Genomic DNA, 14,553 nt, shown 5'->3' on the forward strand with positions numbered 1-14,553 from the left:
CAAAATGAAAACTGGGAAAGCCCAGCTGTGCTCTGCATCCTCTGACTCCTTTGTGTTTGGGCCAGTAACCACTTGGCACAGATGGGATGCGTAAAAATATTTGTCACCATTAAAGTTTTTGGCTGTAACATTCTTGACAGAAGGAGAGGCCTGCAAAAGAAAGGAGTAAGTCATCACAGCCTGACCTTGATTAAATGACACCATTGTTAGCTATTCCAACCAGCGCTGGCCAAAGAAACATTGGGCAGGGCAGGGCAATTGATTGCAGGGCTATAGGAAAAGAGTAGGGGAGCAGGACTAATTAGCTGTTTCAAGGAGGCAGCACAGGCTCGATGGGCCGTATAGCCCCCTTCAGTGCTGTATAATTCTATGGTATCGAGGGCAAGTCTTTTTAAAAATTGCCAACTTTGTGGCCAGAACATAGAGCTAGTGGCCATGTTCTGCTATAGTCATTTGAGGTCGATAACCCCAGCACCAACTCATAAAGCCCTTGCCCCAACCCCCCCACCTTCCAGGCTTGTTGACATAGGCGGGTGGTCAATAAGTTATTCTGACCCTAAAAAATCTCCGAGTTCTGTGGTAGTCGGGGCGCCAGCTCCCCTGGTGCTGTGGCAGGAGGTCCATCAGTTGGTGTCTCCAAGTGTCATACTACAGAGAGGAACCTGTCAGAAAAGACCGTTAGTTGTTTCTTTGTGAGGCAGCTGCTACTTATACAATAAGATATTTAATGCTGTACACTGGTGGTTGTGACATGCATTTACAGTTTAAGGCATATCAGTGCTGAAAAGTTTGATTTAGTTCAGCTATCTTCAGCAATTTGGGAGTTCTATTCAAGTCAATCAGATCTGTGCTTCATGCTCCAAACTCATTTAGGTGGGAAGATTTAACCGAACAGGTGGTCCTACTGTAAAAGACATATCAAGTCCTGTTTCCCTTCCTGCTAACATCAATGAATTGCAGAAATAATGACATTGGTTGGGATAATAAATAGGCTGCAGCTGGAGTATTTGTGCAACTTAGGCACTACATTACTGGAAGGATACGAAAGCAATGGTCAGGGTTGCCTCCAGAGCCCATCCCTGCCCAGTTTTCCTCCATGTGCAATATTCTGAGCCCTCCCAGTCTCCAGAGCCCTCCTTGAATAGCAGATTGACAGTCTTCCCATCCCGGTACCATCCTCCATCCTGGCATTTGATACCTCTTGTCATAAACTGTACCCCAAGCCTTAAAAAAAGATGAGATTGAGTACATCAATAAAGCAGTGTGTGTGAGAGCGATACAAAGACACTGTTGCAATACAGAAAACAAAGGGAGAAAAATGAGATGGACACGGTGAGAAATACTTGTTTATTTGTTCGTGAGATGTGACTGTTGCTGGCAAGGTGAGCATTTATTGTTCATCCCCAGTTGCCATTGTGAAGGTGTTGGTGAGCCGATGCCTTGAACCACTGCAATTCATGCAGTACACCAACAGAGCTGATGGGGAGGGAGTTCCAGAATTTTGACCAAGCAACAATGAACGAAAGGTGATATAGTTCCAAGAAAGGAAGGTGTGTGACTTGGAGGGAAATTTGTAGGTTGTGGTGTTCAAATGCATCTGCTGCCTTTGTCCTTTTAGGTGGTAGAGGTTGTGGGTTTGGAAAGTGCTGTCAAAGGAGCCTTGGAGAGTTGCTACAATGCATCTTGTAGATGGTATAGACTGCGGCCACTGTGCACCGGTGGTGGAGGGAGTGAATTTTTAAGGTGGTTGATGATATGTCGATCAAGCGGGCTGCTTTGTCCTGGATGGTGTCGAGCTTCTTGAGTGTTGTTGGAGCTGCACCCATCCAGGCAAGTGGAGAGTATTCCATCACACTCCTGACTTGTGCCTTGTAGATGGTGGAAGCTTTGGGGAATCAGAAGGTGAGTTATTCGCTGCAGAATTCCCAGCCTCTGACTTGCTCTTGTAGCCACGGTATTTATATGGCTACTGCAGTTCAGTTTCTGGTCAATGGTAACCCTCAGGATGTTGATCATAGTGGATTCAGCATAAAGCCTGGATCAGGTATAAAATTAAAACCTGACCCGGGCCCAACCTGACAACAGCCAATCTGAACCCGGCCCGGGCCCGAGTCTTTTAATTTTTTTAAATGCCCGACCCGAACCCGACACTTATAGTCGGGTTTGGTCAGGTAGCCAGGCTTTACTGCAGAGTGCGGAGCAACGCAGCGCTGTCCACGTCCAGCCCAACCTGATCCGAGCCCGAACGCTGGACCTGGAAGAGAGACCCGACCCGACCCGAACCCAACACTTGTCGTTGGGTCTGGTCGGGTTCCGGTCGGGTAGCCGCACTTTAATTCAGCGATGGTAATGTCACTGAATGTCAAGGGGAGATGGTTAGATTCTCTCTTATTGCAGGTGGTCATTAACTGGCACTTGTGTGACAGTAATGTTACTTGCCACTTACCAGACCTTGCCGAAACGTTATCCAGGTCTTGCTGCATGCAAACATGGACTGATTCAGTATCAGAAGTTACTTAACACTGTGGAATCATCAGCAAACATCTTGTGACCTTATGGTGGAGGGAAGGTCATTGATGAAGCAGCTGAAGATGATTGGGCCTAGGACACTACCCTGAGGAACTCCTGCAGCGATGTCCTGGGGCTGAGATGATTGGCCTCCAACAACCACAACCATCTTCCTTCGTGCTAGGTACAACTACAACCAGTGGAGAGTTTCCTTCCTGATTTCTGTTGACTTCAATTTTGCTAGGGCTCCTTGATGCTATACTCTGTCAAATGCTGCCTTGGTGTCAGGGGCAGTCACTCTCACCTCACCTCTGTAATTCAGCTCTTTTATCCATATTTGGACCAAGGCTTTATCGAGGTCAGGAGCCGAGTGGCCGTGGTGGAACCCAAACTGAGCATCAGTGAGCAGGTTATTGGTGAGTCAGTGCCACTTGATAGCACTGTCAATGACACCTTCCATCACTTTTCTGATGATCGAGAGTAGACTGATAGTGCGGTAATTGGCCGGATTGGATTTTTCCTTTTTGTGGACAGGATATACCTGGGCAATTTTCCACATTGTCGGGTAGATGCCAGTGGTGGCGCTGTACTGGAAGAGCTTAGCTAGGGGGCGTGGCTTGTTCTGGACTCAAGTCTTCGGTAGGACAGCCGGGATGCTGTCGCGATCCATAGCCTTTGCTGTATCCAGTGCATTCAGCTGTTTCTTGACATGACGTAGAGTGAATCAAATTGACTGAAGACTGGCTTCTATGATGGTGGGGACCTCAGGAGGAAGCATAGATGGATCATCTACTTGGCACTTTCAAGATGGTTGCAAATGCTTCAGTCTTGTCTTTTGCACTGACGTGCTGGGCTCCACTGTCTTTGAGGAGGGCGATGGGAGCCTCTTCCTCCAGTTAGTTGTTCAATTGTCCACTACAATTCATGACTGGATGTGGCAGGACTGCAAGATTTGATATTGGTTGTGGAGTCGCTTAGCTCAATCTACAGCATGCTGCTTCTGCTGTTTAGTATGCGTGCAGTCCTGTGTTGTAGCTTCACCAGGTTGGCATCTCATTTTTAGGTATGCCTGGTGTTGCTCATGGCATGTTCTCTTACACTCCTCATTGAATCAGAGTTGGTCCCCTGGTTTGATGGTAATGGTAGAATGAGGGATATGCCAGGCCATGAGAGTACAGATTGTGATTGAGTACAATTCTGATGTTGCTGATGGCCCACAGTGCCTCTTGGATGCCCATTTGGAGTTGCTAGATCTGATCTGAATCTATCTGTTTTAGTACGGTGATAGTTCCACCCATACGATGGATGATCTCCTCAGTGTAAAGACAGGACTTTGTTTCCAGAAGGACTATGATATAGTCACTCCTACCAGTACTGTTATGGACAGATGCTTCTGTAATAGATAGCTTGGAGAGGATGAGCTCAGTAGATTTTTCCCTCTTGTTGGCTCTCACCACCCCCCACAGGCCCTGTCCAGCAGATATGTCTTTCAGGGCTTGGTCACTACTGCTGCTAGCAAGCCACTCGGGGTGATGGGCATTGAAGTCCCCTACCCAGACTGCATTCTGTGCCCTTGCTACCCTCAGTGCTTCTTCCAAGAGGTGTGATGGGCACAAACAGATGATAACGCACACACATGCACGCATCACAATGAGAAAAGTCCACAGCCACCATACAGAGAGCACGATAATATCTTTTGTCATTAAGCATTGCCGCAAGTGGTCAACTATATTCTAATAAATTGCCTGATCCATGCTACAGTGCTCCTGACATTACAAAATAACATATCTTTCAGTTCTTCACAAGCAATTCCACTGAAGGTTTTCCAGTAATATATAGTACGTAGAGGCAAACATTCTGTCCATATAATATTTCAGTGTGTATAATTATTTGGCTTATACATATATTTATATGTATTATATAACCTGTCTTCATACATGTTACATGTATGGTGTGCTACTGTATAAAACTCCTGCACATATATCATTCAAATATTGATGGAGTGATGACCGAGCCCACTCAAACACAGGCTTAGTGTCTTCTGAAGCCGCATGTAAACTGCTGCTGTTTTAATTCGTATTCTGGGAGACCAGTGCCAATGAGCTGTTTATCTTGTTAAAGTGTCCTATCAGCAGAGTCATAGAGCCAGCATTTTCAATCAGCTGTGATTGGAGCACCCCGCAAGTGGTTTTGTAAGGGGCCCTGCTCAGTGTTTACTCAGTTCCACAGCAATGATGTGATCAACTTCAGTGATTCTACCTCAGGGACGTGGGGAAGGGAAAATCAGCTCCTGCTCAGCAAATGGTGCCCCCTGCTGAAGTGTGCTCGTGCTGATATTGGCTGAGGATGGGGTTGGGTTGGCTGTGATGTGCCTGTCTCCATTGTCAGGGTTCACGCACCAAGAGTGACCATTTAGGGGAGTTAGCACAGACCTGCTGACACAGGTAGATTTTTATTCGCCAGTCAACACCTCCAGGAAGAGCGGTCAGAAAACTCCACACATTTGACAGATGGTCTATCCCCAGTTTTATCCTCTTCTACTCTTCTGTCTTGAATGCATTGATTTGTGCTCAGCACGATTCCATGGGCACTGGCATTTCAGCCACATGTCCATTGTTCTTGGAAGAGCCCAGTGAGTGATGGAGGCTATTCGACCACAGAAGGCATCACATGGATCCCCATTCAATTGCTCTCGCACTCTCCCTCTCACACACACACTCTCTCTTTCACACTCACTCGTGCACACGCACACACACACGCACAAACTTCCCAGTAAGGATTAGTAGAAAGCAGTGGGGTGCAGGAACCACAACTGATTACTCCCTTCCTAAGATAGGGAGCCTAGAGGCCAGTTGTAGCCCCTCTGCTGCAGCCCTGGTTGAGGTCAGATAAGCTGGGTCAAATCTAATGTCTCAGTACCTCGCTGAGCTGATTCCGGATGGGAAGGGGTTGGGGAAGGTTCTCCAAGATAACTGGAATGTAATTTGCGATTGATCACCAGCAACAAGGTTATGTGCAGGATGTGTTACTTGCAGATTTGAAAACCATGGCGATAATTCCCAGGCAAGGACTAGCATGTGGCCTGTTTTTGATGTCACACTGGAGCCAGGGAATTGTGAGCAAGTAGTCTCTGTTCCTGATGCTTCAGATTTCTGCCCCTTTAAACTCCACTTGAATTTGACCTCATTCCCAAGGGGTATGACTTGGTGGGGGACAGTCAGTGTGTTTCTCAATTCTATCTGCCAGCCTCAGCAGGGCGGTAATTATATTAGAGTATTATTAATGATATAAAGGGTTAAATCTCTTGGTCGTTCCTACTACCAATGGACGTGAAATTCCTTCTTCATCATTTTACTGACTTGAGAGAGAAATGGAATGTTGTTTTTTTGAACTCATGCCAAAGGCTTGGTGACTCCCTCCTGAGCTGTGAGGTCACTTGTGGAATAGCCTGCTATCCCTCTTGTGTTGTGTGCTTTTGTTTTTGTTCAAACGTCAGAGGGCGTACAAACAGATAATTGTGTTAGCCTGTGGACAGATGTTTGCTGTTGTGACCTCTTTTAAAGTGATGACGTCATTGGCAGCAGCATGCCTTGGGAGTGTGCCTATCATTAACAGAGATCCTTGTTTTTTAGTTTCAAAACCAGTCCAAAGGAAACATCAATCGAATTACAGACATTGTAGTCACAGATTATGCTCACTGCAGCAGTCAGCTTTGAAAGCTTGGTGTTAACTGCAGAACAATTACCCCATTACAATTCCTGAATGTCCTAAAGAAATACTGTCCATATTCTCAATAAAGAAAATCTGATTTCCAAAGGGAAGTAATTTTTTCTCTCTCACCAGGGCAAATGACCAAAAGCTTAGTCGAAGAGTTTTAAGGAGTGTCTTAAAGGAGCGAGAGGTAGAAAGGTTTATAAATGGAATTCCAGAGCTTAGGGTATCGACCGCTGAAGGCAAGGCTACAGTGGTAGAGGTTAAAAACAGAAATGTGCAAGAGGCCAGAATGGGAGGAGAGCAGAAATCTCATTGGTTGTAATACTGAAGGTTACAGTGATTGGGAGGGGAGAGGCCATGGAGGGACTTGAAAACAAGGATGAGAATTTTAAATGAAAGCAAAATACTACAGATGCTGGAAATCTGAAATAAAAACAAGAATTGCTGGAAATACTCAGCAGGTCTGGCAGCATCTGTGGAGAGAGAAGCAGAGTTAACGTTTCAGGTCAGTGACCCTTCATCAGAACTGGCAGAGGCTAGAAATGTAATAGGTTTGAAGCAAGTAAAGCGGGGGTGGGGCAAGAGATAACAAAAGAGAAGGTGTTGATAGGACTAGGTCACAGAATAGCTGACCAGAAGGTCATGGAGCAAAGGGAAACGGTATGTTCATGGTGTGGTGAAAGACAAAGCGTTAGTACAGGGAGGGTGTTAATTGACAGAAAACTGAACAGCCTGGCCGCAAGCACAAAAGTGAAACGGTGGGTAGGCACAGTAGAAACAAACTAAACAAATGAAAATAAAATAAACACATAAAAACGGAAAAAAGAAAAAATAACTAAAAATAAAAAAAGGGGGGTAGGTCTGTCATGCTCTGAAATTATTGAACTCAATGTTCATAGAAACATAGAAAACAGGAACAGGAGTAGGCCATTCGGCCCTTCGAACCTGCTCCGCCATTCATTATGATCATGGCTGATCAACCAGCTCAGTAGCCTGTTCCCACTTTCGCCCCATGCCCTTTGATCCCTTTAGACCCAAGAGCTATATCGAACTCCTGCTTGAAAACAATGTTTTGGCCTCAACTGCTTTCTGTGGTAGCGAATTCCACAGGCTGACCACTCTCTGGGTGAAGAAATTTCTCCTCATCTCAGTCCTGAGAGGTTTACCCCGTATCCTTAGACTATGACCCCTGGTTCTGCACTCCCCCACCATCGGGAACATCCTTCCTGCATCTGCCCTGTCAAGTCCTGTTCAAATTTTATAGGTTTCGATGAGATCCCCCCTCACTCTTCAAAACTCCAGCGAATATAATCCTAACCGACTCAATCTCTCCTCATACGTCAGTCCCACCATCCCTGGAATCAGTCTGGTAAACCTTCGCTGCATTCCCTCTATAGCAAGAACATCCTTCCTCAGATAAAGAGACCAAAATTGCGCACAATATTCCACATGTGGCCTCACCAAGGCCCTGTAAAATTGCAGCAAGACCTCCCTGCTCCTGTACTCGAATCCTCTCGCTATGAAGGTCAACATACCATTTGCCTTTTTTACCGCCTGTTGCACCTGCATGCTTACCTTCAGTGACTGGTGTACGAGAACACCCAGGTCTCGCTGCATATTCCCCCCTCTCAGTTTATAGCCGTTCAGATGATAATCTGCCTTCCTGTTTTTGCTACCAAAGTGGATAACCTCACATTTATCCACATTATACTGCATCTGCCATGCATTAGCCCACTCACTCAACTTGTCCTAATCACCCTGAAGCCTCTCTGCATCCTCCTCACAACTCACCCTCCCACCCAGTTTTGTGTCATTTGCAAATTTGGAGATATTACATTTAGTTCCCTCATCTAAATCATTAATGTATATTGTGAATAGCTGGGGTCCTAGCACCGATCGCTGCGGTGCCCCACTAGTCACTGCCTACCATTCGGAAAAAGACCCATTTATCCCTACTCTTTCTTTCCTGTCCCCCAACCAATTTTCTATCCATCGCAATACACTACCCCCAATCCCATGCGCTTTAATTTTACATGCTCATCTCTTATGTGGAACTTTGTCAAAAGCCTTCTGAAAGTCCAAATAAACCACATCCGCAGGCTCCCCCTCATCAACTCTATTAGACACATTCTCGAAGAATTCTAGTAGATTTGTCAAGCATGATTTCCCTTTCGTAAATCCATGCTGACTCTGCCCGATTCTACCACTGTTCTCTAAGAGCTCTGCCATAAAATCTTTGATAATGGACTCTAGAATTTTCCCCACTACCGACGTCAGGCTGACTGGTCTATAATTCCCTGCTTTCTCTCTACCTCACTTTAAATAGTGGGGTTACATTAGCTACCCTCCAATCTGTAGGATCCAGAGTCTATAGAATCTTGGAAGATGACCACCAATGCATCCACTATTTCTAGGGCCACTTCCTTAAGTACTCTGGGATGCATACCATCAGGCCTTGGGGATTTATCAGCCTTCAATTCCATCAACCTTCCCAACACCATTTCTCTACTAATACTGATTTCTTTCAGTTCCTCTCTCTCACTAAGCCCTGTGTTCCCCAAAATTTCTGGTATGATATTTGTGTCCTCCTTTGTGAAGACAGAACCAAAGTATGCATTTAGTTGGTCAGCCATTTCTTTATTCCCCATAATAAATTCCCCTGTTTCTGACTGTAAGGGTCCTACATTTGTCTTCACCAATCTTTTTCTCTTCCCATACCTATAGAAACTTTTACAGTCAGTTTTTATGTTCCCCGCAAGCTTACTCTCGTACTCTATTTTCCCCTTCTTAATCAATCCCTTGGTCCTCCTTTGCTGAATTCTAAACTGCTCCTAATCCTCATGTCTGTTGTTTTTCCTCGCAAATTTATATGCCTGTTCCTTGGATCTAATGCTATCTCTAATTTCCCTTGCAAGCCATGGGTTGGCTACCTTTCCCATTTTACTTTTGCGCCAGACAGGGATAAACAATCGTTGCAGTTCATCCATGCGCTCTTTAAATGTTTGCCATTGTCTATCCACCGTCATCTCTTTAAGTTAAATTTCCCAATCCGTCATGGCCAATTCGCGCCTCATACCTTCCTAGTTTCCTTTACTAAGATTCAGGACCCTAGTCTCAGAATCAACTACGTCACTCTCCACCTTGATGAAGAATTCTATCATATTATGGTCGCTCATCTCCAAGGGGTCTCGCACCACTAGATTGTCAATTATTCCTCTCTCATTACACAATACCCAGTCTCGGTTGGCCTCTTCTCTCATTGTTTCCTCGACATATTGGTCCAGAAAACCATCCTGTATAAATTCCAAGAATTCCTCCTCTATGGTATTGTGACTAATTTGATTTGCCCAATCTATATGCAGATTAACGTCACCCATAATTACAGATGTTCCTTTATCGCATGCATCTCCAATTTCCTGTTTAATGCCATTCCCAACATCACCACTACAGTATGGGGGTCTATATACAACACCCACTAAGGTTTTTTGCCCCTTAGTGTTTCTCAGCTCTACCCATACAGATTCCACATCGTCAGAGCTAATATCTTTCCTCACTATTGTGTTAATTTCCTCTTTAACCAGCAATGCAACTCCACCACTTTTTGTCTGTCCTTCGTAAATACTGAATATCCCTGGATGTTCATTTCCCATCCCTGGTCACCTTGCAGCCATGTCTGTAATCCTGACTATATCATACCCGTTTACATCTATTTGCGCGATTAATTCATCCACTTTATTGCGAATGCTCCGCGCGTTAAGGCACAAAGGCTTAAGGCTTGTCTTTTTAACATTACTTGTCCCCTTCCAACTATTTTTCACTGTGGCCCTTTTTGATTCTGGCCCTTGATTTCTCTGCCTATCACTTTTCTTATTCCCCTTAATGTCTTTTGTTCGTGTCTTTGAATCCCCCCTCTTCTGACTCCTTGCAAAGGTTCCCATCCCCCTGCCATTTTAGTTTAAACCCTCCCCAACCACTCTAGCAAATACTCCCCCGAGCACATCAGTTCCGGTCCTGCCCAGGTGTAATCCGTCCAGTTTGTACTGGTCCCACCTTCCCCAGCACTGGTCCCAATGCCCCAGGAATTGAAACCCTCCCTCTCACACCATCTCTTCAGACACGTATTCATCTGATATATCCTGCTATTTCTACTCTAGCACGTGGCACTGGTAGTAATCCTGTGATCACTACCTTTGAGGTCTTTTCAACTTACTTCCTAGCTCCCTATATTCTGCTTTTCGGACCTCATCCTTTTTTTTTTTACCTCTGTCGTTTGTACCAATGTGTACCACAACCACTGGCTGTTCACCCTCCCCCTGCTGTTCAGTCCGGCAGGCTGTAGCATGCCCTAATCAGTAAATGAGGTGCTGTACCTCGAGCTTGCGTTGATGTTCACTGGAACACTGCAGCAATCCCAGGACAGAGATGTGAGCATGAGAACAGGGGGGAGTGTTGAAATGGCCAGCAACTGGAAGTTCGGGGTCATGGTTTCAGATTGAGTAGAAGTGTTCCGCAAAGCGGTTTGGTCTCCCCAATGTAGAGGAGACCACATTGTGAGCAGCGAATACAGTATACTACATTGAAAGAAGTACAAGTAAATCACTGCTTCACCTGAAAGAAGTGTTTGGGGTCTTGGATAGTGAGGAGAGAGGAGGTAAATGGGCAGGTATTGCACCTTCTGCGATTGCAGGGGAAGGGCATGAGGTGGTGGGGTTAATGGAGGAGTGGACCAGGGTGTTGTGAGGGAATGATCCCTTCAGAATGCTGACGGGGGAGGGGAGGGGAAGATGCGTTTGGTAGTGGCATGACGCTGGAGGTGGCGGAAATGGCAGAGGATGACCCTTTGTATGTGGAGGTTGGTGGGGTGGAAAGTAAGGACAAGGGGAACCCTGTCATGGTTCTGGGAGGGATTACATTTCTAGCCACTGCCAGTTCTGAAGAAGGGTCACTGACCTGAAACGTTAACTCTGCTTTTCTCTCCACAGATGCTGCCAGACCTGCTGAGTATTTCCAGCATTTCTTGTTTTTATATGAGAATTTTAAAATTGGGAAGTTTACCTACTGATGGTGCGGATATGTGGTCAGAAGCTCATCTCAGTGTCAGATACAACACCAAGGTTGCTTCCAGTCTAGTTCAGCCTCAGACTGTTTACAGAAAGACAGATGGAATTGGTAGCTATGGAAGGGTGTTTGTGGCAGGGACCGAAGACATTGGCTTTGATCTTCCCAATTTTAGGTGGAGGACATTTCTGCTGATCCAGTATTGGATGTTGGACAACTAGTCTGACAATTCAGAGACATTGGAGAGGTTGAGAGAGGCGGTGATGAGGTAGAGCTGGGTGTCATCAACATACATGAAGTGCTTTTTTTGTGCTTCTCTGCTATGCCTGTGGAGTATACTGACTCCCACTGTCTGCCTATCCCACTGAAGCAATGTGGTCATCTCACAAAGGGTCTCGCACTTTTGATACTATTACTGCTTGGTTATTGGGAACCTCCACATCAGCACAGGATTTATATTTAATTCAGTTGTCAATTAGAAAGTGTTGGCAAGCCATACTACAGTATCTGCTTTCAACAGCCTGTAACTTCAAGGTTATGTACATTATTACCAAGTTTCTTTGCTCACTGTAGTGAACAAGTCAGTACTTAATGGGGAACTATGACAGAATTAGCATCTAGAGCAGCAAAGTTAGATAGAGTAAAGCTCCCTCTGCACTGTCCCATCAAACGTTCCCAGGCTAGATACAGGAGGAGTTAGATATATTGATTAACTTTTCAGAGTGAGCCAGAGTTTCTATGTTGCATACATTCTGTTTCTTTCCCAATCTTGTTATGAAGCTATTCACAAAAGACTTGAAGAGAGATTCAATGTACAGCTAAGGTAAAATGTTTATAAGAGATTGGAGATCATTGAAATGGTAGGGAAGCAAGAGCTGTCATTGAGGAACAGGGAGAAATCATGGGAGTAGGAGAGGAACAGGGAGAGAAACAGCAGAATAGGGAATGTAATGGAGGGAAATGGGGAGAACCACTGGGAGGAACAGGGAAATGGGGAGAGAACAGTAAAGGACTGTAGCAAATAACAAAAAAGAAAGAATGGGTGGGGAGAGAGAGCAGCGATCCAGGGAGAGGGCTCCTTTGCTGCTCAGTGGTTTTGAGCTGTCACTAACAGGAGATGCAATTAATGTCCAAGTCGACCCTGGAGAGACTTTAACAAAATAAACTTGGCCATGATTTTTGATGGGCCTGGATGACACAGTTTCTTCTCAATCCCTAATAGGTGTTTACGGTAAAATCCTGCAGTACTTTTTACAAAAGATTTCCTTTGAAATCTCTTGCCAATCTGTATCTGTAAAAGCAGCAGTCCTGTCACAGAACCAGCTTGATTCTGAAATTAAAGCCTGCTGTTGAACTCGGTGTTGATGTTACCGAAGGATTGTCGAGTTACTTCATGAATCAGTAGAGCTCTTCACTCTTAAGCCAGGGGGTGTGGAGAGGAAGAAACAGCTAACGATTTGAGGGGGCCACTGGAGTTTTATTCCCCCGTCCCACAGCTTTCTCACAAACACACAGTCAATCCCCACCGCAAGCTGGAGTTTCCATGCTGCTGCATTATGCGACACTTGCTTCCTTTGTCGAACAGCTCATTTCTTGCCGGGCCTGGCTGCAGGTTTTGAAGTCTTGACAAGCACAAACAAGCAGGCACTCCAAATGGGGCTTGCCATTCACTGCCTCAGTGCTAAATTGAAACACCCCGTTGGTGTTAGCTTTCCACTTGCGCTATTTGCACATGTGCCTGGGAGCTATCTATTGTGTTCCTGTTAAAGAGCTTGGGATTTCTGAACAAAATGTTTACTAATTTCCCAAGACACTGATTGTATGTCATCTGTGATGGGCGCATGGGGCTTCCATCTCCCCGGGACATCCATCACACCAGCACATGTTGGTATCAAGGAAATAGGTGTGCTGTTTCCAATGTTGTCCAGCTCTTTTGGAGTGCTCAACGCAGCCCAACCATGAGTGTTCTTCCCTCAACAGATGTATTTGGACACTGCCAACGAAAACCAAAGTTTGCATCTTTCTGAAGTTCCCTTAGTCACAGGACTAAATGTACATTCCTTGGTTTGTTTTTCTAATTACTTTTTTAATGTTTTTTTTGATTTTTTTGCCTTTTTGTCACAGCTATTTTTCTTTATTACACTAGAAACAACTTCTAATTTTAAGAGAGCAGGACTGAGGCTGATAGCTTCACTGTTCTAGCCCAACACTGACCAGTGAGCTCTTTGTTCCAACACTGACCTGTGAAATCTCTGTTCCAAAACTGACCAGTGAGCTCTCTGTTCCAACGCTGACCAGTGAGCTCTCTGTTCCAATGCTGACCAGTGAGCTTTTTGTACCAACGCTGACCAGTGAGCTCTCTGTTCCAACGCTGACCAGCGAGCTCTCTGTTCCAACGCTGACCAGCGAGCTCTCTGTTCCAACGCTGACCAGCGAGCTCTCTGTTCCAACGCTGACCAGCGAGCTCTCTGTTCCAACGCTGACCAGCGAGCTCTCTGTTCCAACGCTGACCAGCGAGCTCTCTGTTCCAACACTGACCAGTGAGCTTTTTGTACCAACGCTGACCAGCGAGCTCTCTGTTCCAACACTGACCAGTGAGCTCTTTGTACCAACACTGACCTGTGAAATCTCTGTTCCAACACTGACCAGTGAGCTCTTTGTACCAACACTGACCTGTGAAATCGCTGTTCCAAAACTGACCAGTGAGCTCTCTGTTCCAACACTGACCAGCGAGCTCTCTGTTCCAACACTGACCAGCGAGCTCTCTGTTCCAACACTGACCAGCGAGCTCTCTGTTCCAGCACTGACCAGCGAGCTCTCTGTTCCGACACTGACCAGCGAGCTCTCTGTTCCGACGCTGACCAGCGAGCTCTCTGTTCCGACGCTGACCAGCGAGCTCTCTGTTCCGACGCTGACCAGCGAGCTCTCTGTTCCGACGCTGACCAGCGAGCTCTCTGTTCCGACGCTGACCAGCGAGCTCTCTGTTCCGACGCTGACCAGCGAGCTCTCTGTTCCGACGCTGACCAGCGAGCTCTCTGTTCCGACGCTGACCAGCGAGCTCTCTGTTCCGACGCTGACCAGCGAGCTCTCTGTTCCGACGCTGACCAGCGAGCTCTCTGTTCCGACGCTGACCAGCGAGCTCTCTGTTCCGACGCTGACCAGCGAGCTCTCTGTTCCGACGCTGACCAGCGAGCTCTCTGTTCCGACGCTGACCAGCGAGCTCTCTGTTCCGACGCTGACCAGCGAGCTCTCTGTTCCGACGCTGACCAGCGA

At 46.1% G+C, this 14,553-nt stretch overlaps 1 protein-coding gene across 3 annotated transcripts in view; it reads left to right on the forward strand.

The window, feature by feature from the left end:
* Positions 1-14,553, forward strand: part of yeats2 (YEATS domain containing 2) — a 228,750-nt gene that overhangs the window by 111,538 nt on the left and 102,659 nt on the right. The gene's annotated exons all lie outside the window — the stretch shown is intronic.

Source organism: Heterodontus francisci, chromosome 11 (genome assembly GCF_036365525.1).
Source record: "Heterodontus francisci isolate sHetFra1 chromosome 11, sHetFra1.hap1, whole genome shotgun sequence".
Lineage (NCBI taxonomy): Eukaryota > Metazoa > Chordata > Chondrichthyes > Heterodontiformes > Heterodontidae > Heterodontus > Heterodontus francisci.